The 16480-nt window shown below is 49.3% G+C and overlaps 1 protein-coding gene and 1 long non-coding RNA gene across 7 annotated transcripts in view; one reads left to right on the top strand and one right to left on the bottom strand.

The window, feature by feature from the left end:
• Positions 1–16480, top strand: part of BCL2L1 (BCL2 like 1) — a 45713-nt gene that overhangs the window by 27286 nt on the left and 1947 nt on the right. The window lies entirely within an intron of this gene.
• LOC311624562 lies at positions 4659–10740 on the bottom strand. The gene is made up of 2 exons (XR_014795339.1): positions 10643–10740; positions 4659–9513 (listed from the first exon to the last, which is right to left on the bottom strand). It is a non-coding gene; the product is annotated as an uncharacterized lncRNA (long non-coding RNA).

Raw genomic sequence — 16480 nt, 5'->3', positions numbered from 1 at the left:
GGATTTAAACCCATGTTTGAAGTCTCTAGCACCTATGCTTTTCAAGAGAAATAACATATGGACTTATAATCTAACACAGATGAGAAATCAGGTTCTATGAGAATAACTGGCCGAAAGAGCACACAGCTAGAAAGCTATGGAGTGTAGTCTTCAGGGGGGAACCTACATGTATCTGATCTAAGGCCTATGATCTATACAAAGTTACCTCTTTTCCTTCCATGGAGTTTCCAAATCTAATTAGGATTCCATCAGAGAACTTACTCTCACATGATCTCACACATCTAGAGGAAATAATGAACAACATAAACTGATGAACAAAAACAGACCCAGAGAAAGAGAAGCAGCGATCAGACTTTCAAACCTCAGAGGGCAAGTAGGGGAGGGAGGGGGTAAGGGGAAGAGACCAACCAAAGGACTTGTGTGCATGTGTATGAGCTTAGCCAGTGGCCATGGACAACAGGGGGGTGGGAGCATATGTGGGGAGGGGTTTGGGATGGAAATGGGGTGATGAGGACAATTATGTGATAACATAATCAATAAAAATAAAAATTAAAAATAAAAAGAGAACTTTCTCCATCCAGAACTCCGTTGCTATAGAGAGCCATAAGTCACTGGTTCTTGGTATTCATCTATTGGCATCAGAGGGCCCATAGACATAACCCATCTATGATTAATATACTCATGACAATATAGTTGCTGCCATTGATTGAGTCCTATCATGTGGAAGATGCTGTAAGGTGCACTGTGCTGTATTTTTTTAACCCTCACAATAATCCTGCCTGGGAAACATTATTGTCCTGATTAGAAAACTGAGAGTATAACAAGTTAAATAATAGTTCCAAGGTCAAATTCTAATAAGGATAGAATCCAAATCTGTTAGACTCAGAAGCCCTTATTCACTCACTCTGGTTCCATGGGTTTTCCTGGGCTTTCTCTGTCTCTCCTATTTTTTTTTTTTTAAATATGTTTTTATTGATTTCACAGAGAGAAAGAGATAGGGAGAGAGAGACAGAAACATCAGTAATGAGGGCGAATCATCAATCAGCTGCCTCTTGCACACCCCCTATTGGGGATCGAGCCTGCAACCCCGGCATTGCCCTGATCCAGAATCGAACTATGACCTGCTGGTTCATAGGTCAATGTTCAACTACTGAGCCACACTGGTTAGGCTTCTGGTTTTTTTTCTTTCGTGAGTCTGACTTTTCCAGAGTGTGAATCTGCCTTCATTAACTCACACTGACTGCTTTTAAAGGAGAACTTCCATTTGCCCCATATCCTCCACCCCAGTAATTTGCACAGAGGAGCCAGAGTGGGCTGCTACATGGCGCCTGAGGCTTGGTGGGTGATGACCCTCACTGATTCTGCCTCAGAGAGGCCCCATCGCCCAGTCATAGAACAGGTTCTCTTTGAACACTTGTCATGTGTTGACACTCCAGTGGGAGAGAAGTATAAAGTACAGGCTTAGCACAACAACTTAGATCATGAGACTGCAAGTACTAAAGTAAATGAAAAGACTACAAGGGTTAGAAGTGTTCAGAGAAGAGAGGAAGCATGACAGTTATAATAGTATCGTGTTTCCCTGAAAATAAGACATCCTCCGAAAATAAGAGCTAGCGCATGGAAAGATAAGACAGCCCCTGAAAATAAGACCTAGCGCAACTTTGGGAGAAAAAATTAATATAAGACACTGTCTTATTTTCGGGGAAACAGGGTAGTAAACATTTTTTGAGAACTATAGGGTTGGTCAGTCTTATTCCCTTTTTATAAATGTGGACCCTGAGATTCAGAGTTTACATGATCAGCCCAGAGTTGCACAGCAGGTAAGTGTCAGAGTTAGGACTCTGAACCCCCCTCCACAACTTCTCAAGGGAGAACACTCTGGGCTCTGTGTTGGGTGGCCTGGAAGCTCTAGGTAAAGAGTCGGGAAGGATAGATCAGGTATGGTCAAGAAGGGAGAGGCTGAGCTGTTGTAGGATAAAAGTCTAAGAAGTGGAACCATAATATCCCTACGGTATTACAACTTGTGCCTTCTCTTCTCCTTTCAGATGAGGGGAAAAACAGGCTTAGGCCACCAAGTCATAGCACATGATTATTAACTAAGGTTTGTCCCGTGCTTCTTTGTGTCCACACATTATTTCATTTAGCCTCCGACTATGCTAGGAGGTAGAGGAGGTCATCCCCTGACCATGGATGGAACTGAGGTCTTTTGATTTTAAGTTTTATCCATGCTCTCTTCACATTGCTATAGTGGGAGAGCTCTGGCTTTGCAATCAGACACATGTGTTTGAACCCCACCTCCTCCATCTCTCTAAGATCTTAAGATGTGCCAGTTGGGTGATTCCAGATAGAGAACAGGACTTAGGGGAGGCAAGCATATGCTAAGGAGTGGACAGCATAAGGAAGACATAATAACATCAAAATTCTCGGTATGAAGAAAGTGAGGTGCCCCCAGGGATGAAGTGACTTGCCCAAGATCACACAGTGAGTTAATAACCGGCAACACTGGGGTTAAACTCGGGTCTCTGGTCTCCTAAGAGAGCTTACTAGTTTTTCCTTACACAGCATTGCTCCCTGAGAGGGCATGGTGTAAAAGCCTAGGAATCCATCAGTGCACTTTCTAGCTAGAGAGAGGACTTTAGATATCGATCATCTAGTCCTTCCTCCATACTTGACATATGAGAAAAGTAAGGCCCAGGATGCTTAATTTACATGTCCATTACCAGATGGAGCTACCACAGAGCATGAGTAAGCCCACTGGTCTTTTTACACTACCAGGCAAAACTTGCAAATTACCTTTTTCTATGCAAATCTAAATCCTCACTCCAAATGCCAGTAACAGAACAACTGATTTGGGGGAATTTCCCCCCCCCAAATACAATCTCATTAATCCCCCCCCCCCCCCATTTCTTAGTAAGGATGATGGAAGGTCTTGGTAGAAAAAAGATAAAAATTTGATAGTCTCTAAAATCTAGGGATGTCCTCAAAGACATGAAAGTATAGGCCAGCCCCTCGCCTATTCCAGCCAGCTCAGCACTCGTCCTCCCCTCTCACAATGGGCCTTCAGAAGGCCCAGCTTTCCCTTGGCAGCTGTATCTGGTGAACAACAACGGAAATCCCTGGTATTTTTCTTTGCATGCAACCAACCATGGAGATTTAGGTTAGACATTATTGGCCTGGCAGTTACAACAGCTCTAGCTCTAACCTCCTGCACCTGCAGCCATGTTTGCTGAGCCTCATGGGGATGGGAGAAGGATGCTCCCCTCCAAACGGATCGAATCTTCAGGAGTCCATGTAGGTGGAGCCAGCTGGGACCCAGGAGTGTGCTAGGAGAGGTCATCCTCAATGTGGGGACTAAGAGGGTGGCTCTGTTGTCTGATTCAGCTCGGCTCAGAGTCATCATCACTGTTGGAGCTGATTGGAGAGGTCCCATCCTCCCCCTTGGCTCAGCTGTGCCCCCAGGCCTGCATTTGAACCCCAACGCCTGTCTGGTGTTTACGGGGTTGATGCTACCACCCTTTTGGACCCTTTGGGACCTAATCTGTTTTCATTTCTGTTCTCAGCTGTGTGGTCTCCATGGGCCTCACCTACCGGTTTCTGTGTGCCTGTCCCCTACGATGCGGCCCCATGAGGCTCTTCCAGTCTAGCACGCTCCTCTCCGGCCTTTGTTCCCTTCAGCAGGGCTGCCAGTTCGGTGCCTGGCCCGGCGAGAGCTTTCCTGGCCCTTCAGACAAGCTCTGTTGGTTCAACCTAGCTGCATTCTTCCCTTTGTCTGCACCCCCCAGTGGGCAGGACTGTGGCTCTAAGGCACAAAAGGGGTGCCTGTGTGGCTGCTCTAGACTGACCCCCAATTGGCTGGCTATTCTGTTCTGAGCTTTCTCCTGCCCCAGGGCTCACTTATCTCCTTTGTAAAGGACCAAGAAAAATATGGGACCAAGATTGGTTTATGAATCACTGGTCTTCAAGATATGTATAGTGCATATGCAAATGGACATATTTTTATTTTAATAGTCAATGTTTTTATTTTATGTTGATTTTCATCTGTGGCAAATGATACTGGTTTTCTTCTTATAGTAGTAATATAAGTTTTCTTTTCATTTTATGTGTTTATTTAACAAATACTCAGTGTCTACTCTATGCCAAGCACTATTCTAGCCACTAGGGATATCTGTCTTCATAGAGATTACATTCTAAAAAGACTGAGAATGGTGGTGGGGGTGGAGGGTGACTAGGCAGCTCTTGGTATTTGTTTTTTCTTTTCCTTTAAAAAATTTTTTTTGTTAATAATTGATTTTAGAGAGAGAAAGGGAGGAAGGGAGAGAGAAAAAAAAACCTACTGATTTATTGTTCCACTTATTTATACATTCATTGGTTGATCCTTTTTTTTTTTTAAATAAATTTTATTGATTTTTTTTTTACAGAGAGGAAGGGAGAAGGATAGAGAGTTAGAAACATTGATGAGAGAGAAACATCTATCAGCTGCCTCCTTCACACTTCCCACCGGGCATGTGCCCGCAACCAAGGTACATGCTCCTGACGGGAATCAAACCTGGGATCCTTGAGTCCGCAGGCCAACGCTCTATCCAGTTATCCAAACCGGTCAGGGCTGGTTGATTCTTTTTTAAAAAAACATTTTAATCCTCACTTGAGGATATATATGGTTTTTATTGATTTTTTTTTTTTTAAAGATAGAAAGAGAAACATCATTGTGAGAGATAAACATTGATTGGTTGCTTCCTGTACCTGCCCATAACCTAGGTATGTGCCCTGGCAGTTACAACAGCTCTAGCTTTACCTCCTGCACCTGCTTTTTTGTGTACAGGACAATGCTCCAACTAACTGAGCCATCCAGCCAGGGCCATTGGTTGATTCTTGTTGTGCCCTATTCTGGGATCAAACCCGAAACCTTGGTGTTTTGGGACGATACTCTAATCCACTGAGTTACCGAGCCAGGGCAAGTATTTGTTTTTTTAATAAAGAGTGAAAGGGGAGGAGTGTGTGAAAGGGAAGAGATCTCTCCACCCATGACTTCTCTGAGGAGGAGTCATGGTGGAGAGATCTGCATAACCTGAGGGAGTGAACCATGTAACGGTCTGTGGTAAGAACGTTCCAGACCCTTCGGAACAGGTACAGAGACCCCCAGGTGAGAAAGGTGTGCTTGGCAGGTTTGAGGAAGAGCAGAGGAGACGTGTGGCTAGAACAGAGCGGGCAGAGGAGAAAGCGGTAGAAGGTGAGGATTTGTGTGAGTCAAGGAGAGATACTCTGAGTGAGATGGGAAGGCACTGGAGTGTTTTGACCAGACAGGATCTGATTGCTTTTAGAAGGACCCTTTTTGGCTGCTATTTGGTGAAGGACCATAGCAGGAGGTAAAAAGCTGGGAGACCAGTAAGGAAGCTATTACAATTTAGGCAGAAAATGATGTTGACTTGGACCAAATGATGGTGATAAAGATGGTAAGTGGTAGATTCTGGATCAGTTTTTAACAGAGATCCAATGGAATTTGCTGACATTTCTAAGCTAGAGCGGTTTTAAGGATGACTTCAAGGTGTTCCAGGCTTTAGCACCTAGAATGATGAACTGCTACCATTTGCCAAAAAGGGTAAAGATACAGAAAGAAAAGTTTGGGCGGAGAGGAAGTTAAGAATTTTCAGTACACTTATTTACATTTTTTAAAAGTGGGTCAGTTGAGCCCTGGTCAGTGTGGCTCATTCGGTTGAGCATCGGCCCATGCACCGCAAGATAGCTGCCTGGATTGTGGGTCGGTCCTCCATCAACCAATCGATATTTCTCTCTTGCATCAATGTTTCTCTCTTTTCCATCCCCCCCCCCCCCTTTTCTCGAGTCGATTTTTAAAAAGTGGGTTAATTGGTAAAGAAAATGTTAATAATAATAGTAATTCATGAATAAGGCCAACACAGTGACTGCTGAAATTGTGGGTAGGATGGACTAGATGTGTCTGTTCTCCCATCCAGCTTTAAATTCAGCTTTGGTGATTTCAGACCTTGTAGTCTCCTATTTATAAAGAATGGGAACTTGAAACTCAGCCTAGGATGTAATAGATGGAAAAGGAATGACAGGAAAGGAATCCCTTGCTCCAGGCTTGCCTCTTGCTAATTTGGAAGGACTTGGGAAGTTCTTGCTCACACCCTGGCCTCCTGGCATTGCCTCACGCACTGAGTCACTGAGTCACTGAGCACTTCTGCCTAGTAGGCCCTGGAGACAGCACGTTCTGATGTGCTCTCATTCCTAATACAGAGCAAGCCATCTCTGCCTCCACCCTCACCCCAGGCCTGGCTCCTTCTGGTCCCGCACTTGCCTGTACCTGGAGCTCCAGTGATGTTTGCTAAATGTGGGCACTCATAGCCCAGGCAGACCTGCCCTCCCTTTGTCTCTGTGCAGCCCCTCCCTCCTTTTCCTATTGTCATTTACCCTTTGGGGCCTGGGAGCAATTGGCTTTGCCTCAATGAAAGTGGAAATGGTTTTGTCTTACTTCAGTCCATAGGGTTCTCATAGTTGGGAAAAAATGTCAAGCTGGGGAAAATGCTCAAAGGCTCTTCCTCAGCTTTTTGTAAATGAAAAACAGAAGGCCAGACAGACAAGCAGCTCCCACAGTCCACATCCCATTGGCACAGTTCTACTTTTTAAAAAATATATATATATTTTATTGATTTTTTTACAGAGAGGAAGGGAGAGGGATAGAGAGTTAGAAACATCGATCAGCTGCCTCCTGCACACTCCCTACTCGGTATGTGCCCGCAACCAAGGTATATGCCCTTGACTGGAATCGAACCTGGGACCCTTGAGTCCTCAGGCCTATGCTCTATCCATTGAGCCAAACCGGTTAGGGCAGCACAGTTACTTTTAAAAATAAATTCTGAATCTGCCTGCTTCTTACCAGCTTCCCTGTCTCTATCCTGGCTAAGCCACCATCATATTTCTCCTGGATGACTGATCAACTCTTCACCAGACCTTTTACTTCCACCCTTGTCCCTGGAGGTCTCCACCCAACAGCAGAGAGATCTTGTTAAAATCAAAGTCAGACCAGCTGATGTGTCTCAGTGGTTGAGCGAGCATCGGCCTATGAACCAGGAGATCATGATTCAGTTCCCAGTCAGGGCACATGACCAAGTTGCCAGGCTCGATCACCAGTAGGGGGCATGTAGGAGGCAGCCAATCAATGATTCTTCTCTCTCTTCATTGATGATTCTCTCTCCTCCCTGCCATTTTGAATCAATAAAGATGTATTTTTTTTTTTTTAAGTCAAATTATGACCCTCCACTGCTCAAAACCCTGTAGTGTTCCCTTGTCACTCAAAGGACAAGCCCAAGGCCTTAAATGGCCTTCAGGCCCTGCACAATCTGGCCTTCAACTACTGCCAGATCCCATTACCCCTGATTCACTCGGCCTCGGCTACCATACACTGGTATCTTTCCTGTTCCTAGAACACCTCAAATATACCTACCTCAGGACCTTTGCACTTCCTATTCCCTCTGCCTTTCCTCAGATCCTTACAGTGCTCTGATTAAATGTTACCTCCTCGAGAAGCTTTCCCTGACCATGGGTTCTAATCCTGCCCTTTTCCATATTTCTCTCTAACCTCTTTTCTCGTTTATTTTTCCTTTATTGCCATCTGACACATTTATTGCCTGTCTTTTCCATTAAATTGTAAACTCATGCAGGTAAGAATTTTCGTCTGATTTAGTCACTGCTTTACCTGTAGCACTTAGTATAGTGCCTGGCATTTAGAGGGCACTTAATAATAAAGATTTATGGAATGAATGAGGGTTCAGAGCTTAAGCAGGGCAGCTTGTGTGGTCCTTCCTGCAACCCCACAAGTCAACCCACAGAGGGGTTATGGTCTGTCTTAGAAAACAAAGCTGACAGCTTTACCAAAGCTACTTGGCATCACTTTTATTTCCAAGATAATGACCAGGTAGTGAGGGGGACCCTCCCTGCAAGGACTGGTGGCCTTGCAAGGGCTGGATTGGGTTTGGGAGAAGCAGAGAGCAGCCATCAGCACATCTCTCCCTTTCCCAGCCCTCAGGGATCCATTTCTCTTCCCTGTCCCTAAAGTCATTTCTGACTGCCAGGACTCAAGAGTAGCCGAACCTCAGTGATTAGTAGGCGGTGGGTGGGTGAATTGGGGAAGCCAAGAGGAGTTTAGTAACATCCTCCTGCGTCTGTCCTGTTGATTGGCTAAACTTAATGTGCTTTGGAGTCACACACCCTCACTCAGTAACCAGTGATCTCGGGCAGTTTTATCACCTCTCTATCTTAGTTTTCTCATTGGTAAAATGGGGACAGCTTTTCTTACGAGATTTTAGAATCAAGCAGGGGCTTAGTAAATATTAGCTGTTACTTTTTTATTTATAGCTACAAATAATGATATACACCAATGGTGCCAACACATTTTTAACTATTAAAAAAAAAAAAAAAAGACAAACAGCTAACATTACTTTTCATGAACCATTTAATTCCTGCTGCCAAGCCTGTGGAATACAGTGTTCTTGCTTATGGACAGGACACCGGCTTAAAGAGGTAGTTTTGCCTCAAGTCCCACAAGTAGGCAGTCACGTGCTGAGGTCAGAACCAACACTGTCAGACTCCAGGGGTCAGGAGGCCTTTTGGGGGAGTCCCATCAGCTGTTCTGAATCTCAGTCCACATCTCTGTGGACCACAGACGATGACATGATTTCTGGGTCTCCTGGGGTCATGATGGTGGGGGTCATCTGAAGCTTCTGGAGCGCTGGGTGTTGGCTGTGAATAACAAACCTCCAGGTGGCCCCTGGCTCCACGCCACCCGCTGCGGAAGAGTCCCCCAGCTCTCCTGGCCCCGTCTCAGGCATCTTGCTGTTCTAAACCTTTAGGGGGCTGCTGGACTGGGGTGGAGATGAATTGAGGAAAAGGATAGAAAGGACAGAAATGTAGGAAATGAGGCCCATAGGAGCCTTCAGCTGAGCTTTTGGTTCCCCGGATGTGTGTGTGCTCTCACACGTACAGGGGGAGGGAAGGGTGGTGCACGGATTTGGTCACACTCCCTTCTGTTTGGAATTCCAAACATTTCCAATCAGATAAAGGTGGCTGAAAATACCAGGGACTTGTCTGGACTAGTTGGAGGCGGTGCTGGGGTGAGGAGGTTGAGGCCACAGGGACAGAGACCGGCAAGGTCTGGCCCATCTGAGAAACATGTCCAGGGTCACGTGTATCCATCGCTCTTTTCCCTTAGAATCCTGCCGGTTTCAGGGCAAGGCTCAGCAGAGGTGGAGGAGAGTGAAAGGCTGTGGTCACCCATCTACTCATGGAATAGGGAGTCGCCAGGGTGAGATGTGAAGAGTTGAGATGAGGCAGGCCTTGGAATTCCAGGGAATTGATGCGTGGGAGCATGCAGTGGCCAGTCAGGAGCCATTAAGTGCTTAGACTCTGGATCCAGACTCCCTGGATTCAAATCCCAACTCTGCCATTTATGAACTATATGACCATGGGAGGGTCACTTGAACTCTGAGCCTGATTCCTTATCTGTAACATGGAGAATATTTTTTAAAAATATATTTTTATTGATTTCAGAGAGAGGAAAGGAGAGGTAGATAGAAACATCAATGATGAGAGAAAACCATGGATTGGCTGCCCTCTGTACGCCCCCTACTGGGATCAAGCCCACAACCCAGGCATGTGCCCTTGACTGGAATCAAACCTAGGACCCTTCAGTCTGCAGGCCAACGCTCTATCCACTGAGCCAAACCAGCTAGGGCAACATGAAGAGTATTAGTAGCACTTTCTTCAGGGGGTTATTGTGGGGATTAAGTGCATTTGTATACACAATGAAGCTCTTAGTACCACGGTAAGTGCTCAGTAAATATCAGCCATCACTCCCAGGAAAGGATGTTGTGAGCCCCTAAATGAGCATCTGAATTATCTCTGCCTCCAGGGCTAGCACCCTGGTTCTGAGCTGAGGAAGGAGGTGGAGAGCCCACGCTCACACTGCTGGGCCAGATAGCTTTCTCAATTCCCCAGCTGAGGTGTTATCTCCCGGCACAACCACTTCCTTTCTGAGAAATGAGCACATCTGTCAGGCTTAGCTTCTTAGAACTAATGGGGAGGAGGAGGAGGGAGAGAAGAGGCTGGCAGCTGACAGGGCAGAGTTGGAGAAAGATTAAAACGAAGTTTGCCGTGTGTGTGCCTTCAAATATCCCCTAAAGCCCAGATGGCCTGGGCCCCATGTGACACCCTCTTCAGCCAGTAATAGCAAGGTCACCTTGTTTTACCAAGTGCCTTCATCCCCTGGTCTTACCACTGCTGCCCGTGGGTGGGGTCAAAGCAGGAGAAACTGAGGCTCAGAAGTGGAGAGGCTTGCGATGTCACCCACAGCTGGGCTGGCTAGAGCCAAGTGTCAGGCCAGCAGAGTTGGCCACCCATCTCTTTGCCCCTGCCCCACTAAGCCGTCCCTCTGAGTTGCCCACATCCAGGCCCATGTCCCCTGGGAAAGTCAGGGGAAGTGGATTTCAACCACAAACCTCACTTCTTCCCACTCTCCGCCTGCAGCACCCTGCCAGGAGAGTGATAAAGCCTCTCCATTTGCCCGCCCACCCTCCCTGCCCTCTGGGGACCTCCTAACAAGGCCTCATCGGTCTCCTCAGCCGGCACTTACCAACCTCCCTCCCTGGACACGGAGGCTGGGAGCAGAAAGTGCGGGTGACTCAGCCTGCCCAGGCGGGCTGTGCGAGGCCAGGGCAGATACCGTCCTGGTGTCCCTGGCACTTTCTCTGGGCTCCTAGGAGCCCCTTCCTCTTCTCCACCTCCTTCTTTCCTGAAATAACCACACAGGAAGGAAGCAGGGGGCCCGGGTCACCATAGAGGAAGGAAGGGCTCGTCTGGCGCAGGCACTGGTTCCCCACCGAAGCCAGCACGGAAGGGTTTCACTTTCCCTCCTGGTCTTCGTCACATCCTTTTCCTGTGGTGCCCAGTTCCCCCTCAGCTGGCAGGGGCCAGAGCTCATTCATTCAGGCCACCTTCCCCTTCCTAGAGGGACTTGGGACGATAGCCCTGGGCCAGAAAGGGGGGTTTGCTGCTGCATGTGCTGGGCTTCCCCGTTTGTTCACTTGGAGCAGGTCTCAGTGTCTCTGAGCCTCAGTTCACCTGGGTTTAGAATGAGGACCTCCTTCAGTCATACAAGTGTATGCACCTGGCCCACAACGGGGCCTCAAGAGGGATTGTCCTTTTGAAAGCGCACAGAGAGATGTACAAGGTTAGAAGCAAAGACGCTGGAGCCAGACTGTTGGTGCAGGCAACCCAGCCAGGTCACCAGGTTCATTTAGAATGGCACCCGCTGTGTTCTAGGCACGGTACCAGGTTTTAGAAATACTAGTGACAAAACTACACACTGCCTGGTGGGGGAAACAGGACAGAAAATAAACACTCGAGTGACCGTAATGGTACATGTAATCAGGGATATGGCCCAGTCAGGGTAAATTGCTTTAGCTCAGTTGCTGGCACAGGTAAGGCATTTAAATGTGTAGTGAAGGGTAACCACCATAACAGCAGTTATTATTATATTGTTATTTGAAAAGTGAGGACACTAGGAGCCAGAGAGGTGAAGTAACCTGCTCAGTCAATACCGCTAGGAAGAAGTGTGGAAACATGGGAGGTGAGAGGGGAGAAGAATGGGATTGGAGAGCTGACCAGGTTCCAGCAGGGACTGTATTGTTGCCCTGAGAGGGCAGGTACTTCCTTGTGCCAGCCCTTCTCCTGGCTTCTCCGGGGTTGCAGATGGATTGCCTTATTCAGTTGGCTGCTTCTGGGCAGAGATCTGGCCGACGTTAGTCATGACGGTCTGGATGGGCCCCTGGCTTCAGACATGGATCGGACTTAATTCCCGCTACACGGAAGCACCGTGACTGATGCGAGAGTCGGGACACACAGAGAGAGGGCCTAGGGCCGCCCTGCCTGTCCTTCCTGCCTCAGGGCCTTTGCACCTGCTCCTGCTGGAACATGCTCTTTTTACCTGAGATTATTGATCCTTGGCCACCTCCACCTCCTCATTCAGATCTCGGCTCAAACCTCACTTCTCCAGGAAGATCTCTGAGCATTCCACCACCTATATCAGTCCCCCCGGCATTGTCACCGCCCCATAACCTACTGTGTTCAAAACCCAGTCACCTCTAAAATTGGCTTGTTCCTTATCTTCTCTGCTTCCTACTATGATGGTGTTTTTCAATTTTTTTTTCTCATTACCACCCCCCAAGGAGTCTTTTTAGACATTTTTGTCCTAATTGCCCTCCCGTTACATTTGAATACCACGGCTGTACTGTGTATCTCTGTAAGTATGTGCTGTTGTACTGAAGGGAGCCACAAACCACTCTGATATCCAGGAATGTTTTCATTTTGCTCCATTGGGGTTGATATCACCCAGTTGAGCGTGCACAGACTACAGCACAAGCCGCAGGAGAGCAGACCCTTGCTTGCATTGCTCACTCTCTGTCTTCCCGAGCTGAGCTTGGGGCATGGAAGGTGTTTGGTAAATATTTATGGTGTGAGTGAAAGTGCATAAACCCTGGAAGCACAAAAAAGACATTTGCCCGGAGTTGGAGAAGAGACAGTAGGGAAGGATTCTAGGAAGACAGGACTCCAGCGTGGGGTTGGCTCGCTGAGGAAGAGAGGTGCGAGAAGGGGGACCGGTTAGAGGGACACCGTGTTGGCCCAGGCCCAGGGGCAGACAGCACTCTGGAGTGTGGGGCTAGGCCCGGTCCTCTGTGTGGTCAGGACCGTGGGAGTCAGGGCCTTGAACGTGAGCCCAGCCTTGACTTCTGCGGACCCTGGTTCTTGTCTCACCATTCTGAAGGGCCCCGATGCCAAGTTGGGAGACCCCAATTTTTTTCCAAGTTCTACCACAAACTGGCCGTGTGACACTAGAATGGGCAGGTGTGTTGGCCTTACTGACTTGTGGGGACTGCCTGGCTAGTCGCCCATGATTCTCCCTTGGGGGTTATTAGCCACTGCCTCTCCCCAGTGGCCCTGAAAACTCCCACGCGGATTCCTGTGGCAGCAGGCACAGCTGCAAAGAGACGCTTCCTCCGTTCGCTGTGACCCACGCTGAGGAGCTGAGGACGCAGGCCGGCTCTCAGGCCGGGGTCCCCTAAGGCCTCTGTGACATCAGAGCCCTCCCTGCCACTCCCCCTTTCCTCTCCCCTCTCTGCCACCGGGCCAGCTCTGGCTAAAACCAGCGGGAGCCATGGAGGAGCAGGGGGGCTTATCTCTGCTTTTCCAGACGGGGCTGCTTTGCGATCCTGTTTGTTTATCCAGAGCAGCCGCCCGCTGAGAAAATGGCTGTGTTTGTTTCCAAGTGTGTCGTGTGAACCACGGGCTAAATATACCCACACCGCTGCCTCCGGCACCCGCCCTGGAACAGCACGCCCCATGCTGCCGGTGCTCTGTCCACAAAAGCAATTCGCAGAATCCACGGCCTTGGAAACCCCGCCCCGCCTCCCCGGGAGGGAGGAGGCCTCCTTGAGGTGGAGATGGAGTGTTGTTCCGGCCAGGAATGCGCTCCCTCGTGGGGGCTGGGCAGGTCGGAGCCTTGTTCTCGACGGCACCGCAGTGAGAATGCTCCCTCCGCCCTGGAATGGCCGATCCTGGACAGTGAGTGCTTTGTGCCTCTGCGGGGACAGAGCCTGTTTACTCCAGCCCGGCCCAGAGCCGAAAACGGCCTGTGGCTGCCAGCCTCTGCTTCAGGAAAGTTCCCACCGCGGGAGCCAGGCCTCTCCCACTTTGGCTGCAGCCCCAATCCCGGGCTTCTTATGGGACATTCGGTCCCTTGGGATAACCCCGGCCTGGCCCTGGCCTCCCTTCTCCCATGCCCCCCCTCCGCCCCCAGCCCGGGACTCCCCCCATCACAGGTCTGTCTTTTTTTGTGAATTCACCTGGGCCTATTTGCTTCGGGTCAGAAAAATTAAAACTCCTATAAGAATTTTTTTTTGCCAACAAAAAGGGAGGCTCGCCGAAACCGGTTTGGCTCAGTGGATAGAGTGTCAGCCTGCGGACTGAAAGGTCCCAGGTTGATTCCGGTCAAGGGCGTGTACGTTGGTTGCAGGCACATCCCCAGTAGGGAGTGTGCAGGAGGCAGCTGGTCGATGTTTCTCTCTCACCGATGTTTCTAACTGTCTATCCCTCTCCCTTCCTCTCTGTAAAAAATCAATAAAATATATTAAATATATTAAAATATATTGAATATATATATAAATGGAGGCTGGCCAGGGTGAAGATGCAGAGACAGGGAAGCCTATCCACACCAGCCTGGCAGCACAAGGCCCAGAGTTAGAGGCGGGCCGCCGCCGCTGTTCCTTCTCTCCAGGCCTAAGATGCCTTCACCCCACCCCCCCCCACAGCCTGTTACAGGAATCCAGTCAGCACTGGCGACAGGACAGGGCCTCCCGAATGCCCGCCCAGGAACGGAGCACGCTCCCTCTAGAGCTGGGCAGTCCTGAGATCTGATCCTGGCTTTGCCACCGTTTAGCAAGGCCTTCGCTATTGTAAACCTCAGCTGTCTCATCTGTGAAATAAGTTTCACATCGCCAGTCTGGGAATGATGATGAAGGTGCAGTGAGACAATAGTGCCTGGCACTTATTGGACACGCAGTATTTTTGTTCTACTCAAGTAGTTATCGACTACCAGCTATGTGCTAGGTAGTGCTCTGGGTGTATAGAAACAAGACAAAATCTCTGCCTCGTCAAGCCTCGTCTAGGGCAGGAGATCAAAACAAAGTGTAGAATCCGGTTTTGAAAAGTGCTGAGAAGAAAAAGAAAGCAAGGTAAGGCGATGGATGGGAGAGATGGGGCGGATACCAGGTCAGGCACGGTGGCCGGGGAAGGCCTCTGAGGAGTGACACTGAGCAGAGGCAGGAGTGCCGGGAGGAGTGAGGCTCTCGGGCCAAGCGCTCCAGGCAGCAGGGAGCTGTGCTACGTGCGGAGTGTGCAGTGGGGAGGGGCCGCTAAACCTTGCTGGTTGTGATAAGGACTTAATTCCAGGTACAGTTTGAAGTCTTGGAAAGGTTAAGAGCTTGTAGTGATGTGGTCTGAAAGGGGCTTTTCCCAGCAGAAGGGTAAGCTTTCTGAGAAGAGCTGTGGCTTATGTGTCATTGCTGTCTTCCTCATGACAGAATAAATGTTGAGGATTCTTTCAGTCCAGTTGGCAGCTCAGTGCACATGGCACTTGCTAGGATATCAGGGATAGGAACAGACATGGTGCAGAGAGGAGCTGTTGGAGGACTGGAAGCACAGGCGTACTATTGACCTGTTTTTTAAAATCTTTGCGTCGCCGAAACCGGTTTGGCTCAGTGGGTAGAACCTCCGCCTTCGAACTGAAGTGTCCCAGGTTCGATTCCGGTCGGGGACATGTGCCTTGGTTGCAGGCTCATGTGGTGTGCAGGAGGTGGCTGATCGATGTTTCTCTCTCATTGATGTTTCTCTCTATCCCTCTCTCTTTCTCTCGGTAAAAAGTCAATAAAAAATATATTTAAAAAAAATCTTTGCGTGGAACATGGACTGGGGGGAGTTATCAAGACCAGCAGTGGGGCCAGTTAGCATCAGAGAGCACACTGGCTGGCTGGGACCTGGGGCCAACTGGAGATGCAGGCCCCGTCTGAGGCGCAGACACCCCTCAGTCAGTGGGACCAGGTGGAAATGTGGCCTAAGGGGTGAGCTCTTGGTGGAGGCAAGAACACTGGCTCTGGAACCAGCCAGCAATTCATTTCATCCCTCCCTAGCCCCACCCAGTGCAATGACTTCTAGGTGCCAGACGCTAGGCTTGGGTTTTGGTCCCACCGCTGACAAAGCTGGGTGACCTGATTAGTCCCTCCGCCCTCAGAGGCCAACTCCCTGGTCTGTGAATGGGGAGGGACCTGCCTTTTTGTTCTCACGTGTTTATCAGCTACCAACTATGTGCTAGGTGCATTGTTGGGAGGATTAAGGGACAAATGGGGTGGGAAGCTTCTCATTAAAGGGTACTCTAGATTCCCTTTCCCTGCCCCACCGGCCGGAGGCTGGGTAATTCTGCCCAAAGCCCCTCCCTCCCATATCTGTGCTTCCCTCCTGACAGCTTCGCTCCCCTCCTCCTGGAGGCAGCATCCTGACCCGCTGGGTGGGAAACGCGGGAGCTCCTGGACCACCCCGGCCTGTGTGGTTGTCTCTGCGCTGCCTGCTCAGCACCCCCGCCCCCCGGGGGCAGAGGAAGAGGGAGCCTCTGGTAAAGCCCAGACACCCTCTGCCAGGAATCCCTCTGGGAACTCACTTCCCTTTTCTCTCCCTCCCTCTCCATCACCCTGCCCTCACTCAGACTCTACTCCAGCTTCCCGGGGGCTTCCAGAGCACACGTGGTCCAGCTCTTGCCCATCCTGCACCCTCACCTCTCCTTTCCCTTCCTTCTGCATCTGCTCCAGCAATGGCCTCCCGTCATGTCCTGCCCCTGCCCATCTCTTTCCCACCTCAGGTTCCA

This window comes from Pipistrellus hanaki (genome assembly GCF_964339955.1).
Source record: "Pipistrellus hanaki genome assembly, chromosome: 6".
NCBI lineage: Eukaryota > Metazoa > Chordata > Mammalia > Chiroptera > Vespertilionidae > Pipistrellus > Pipistrellus hanaki.
This window is presented reverse-complemented; position numbering and strand designations above follow the sequence as displayed.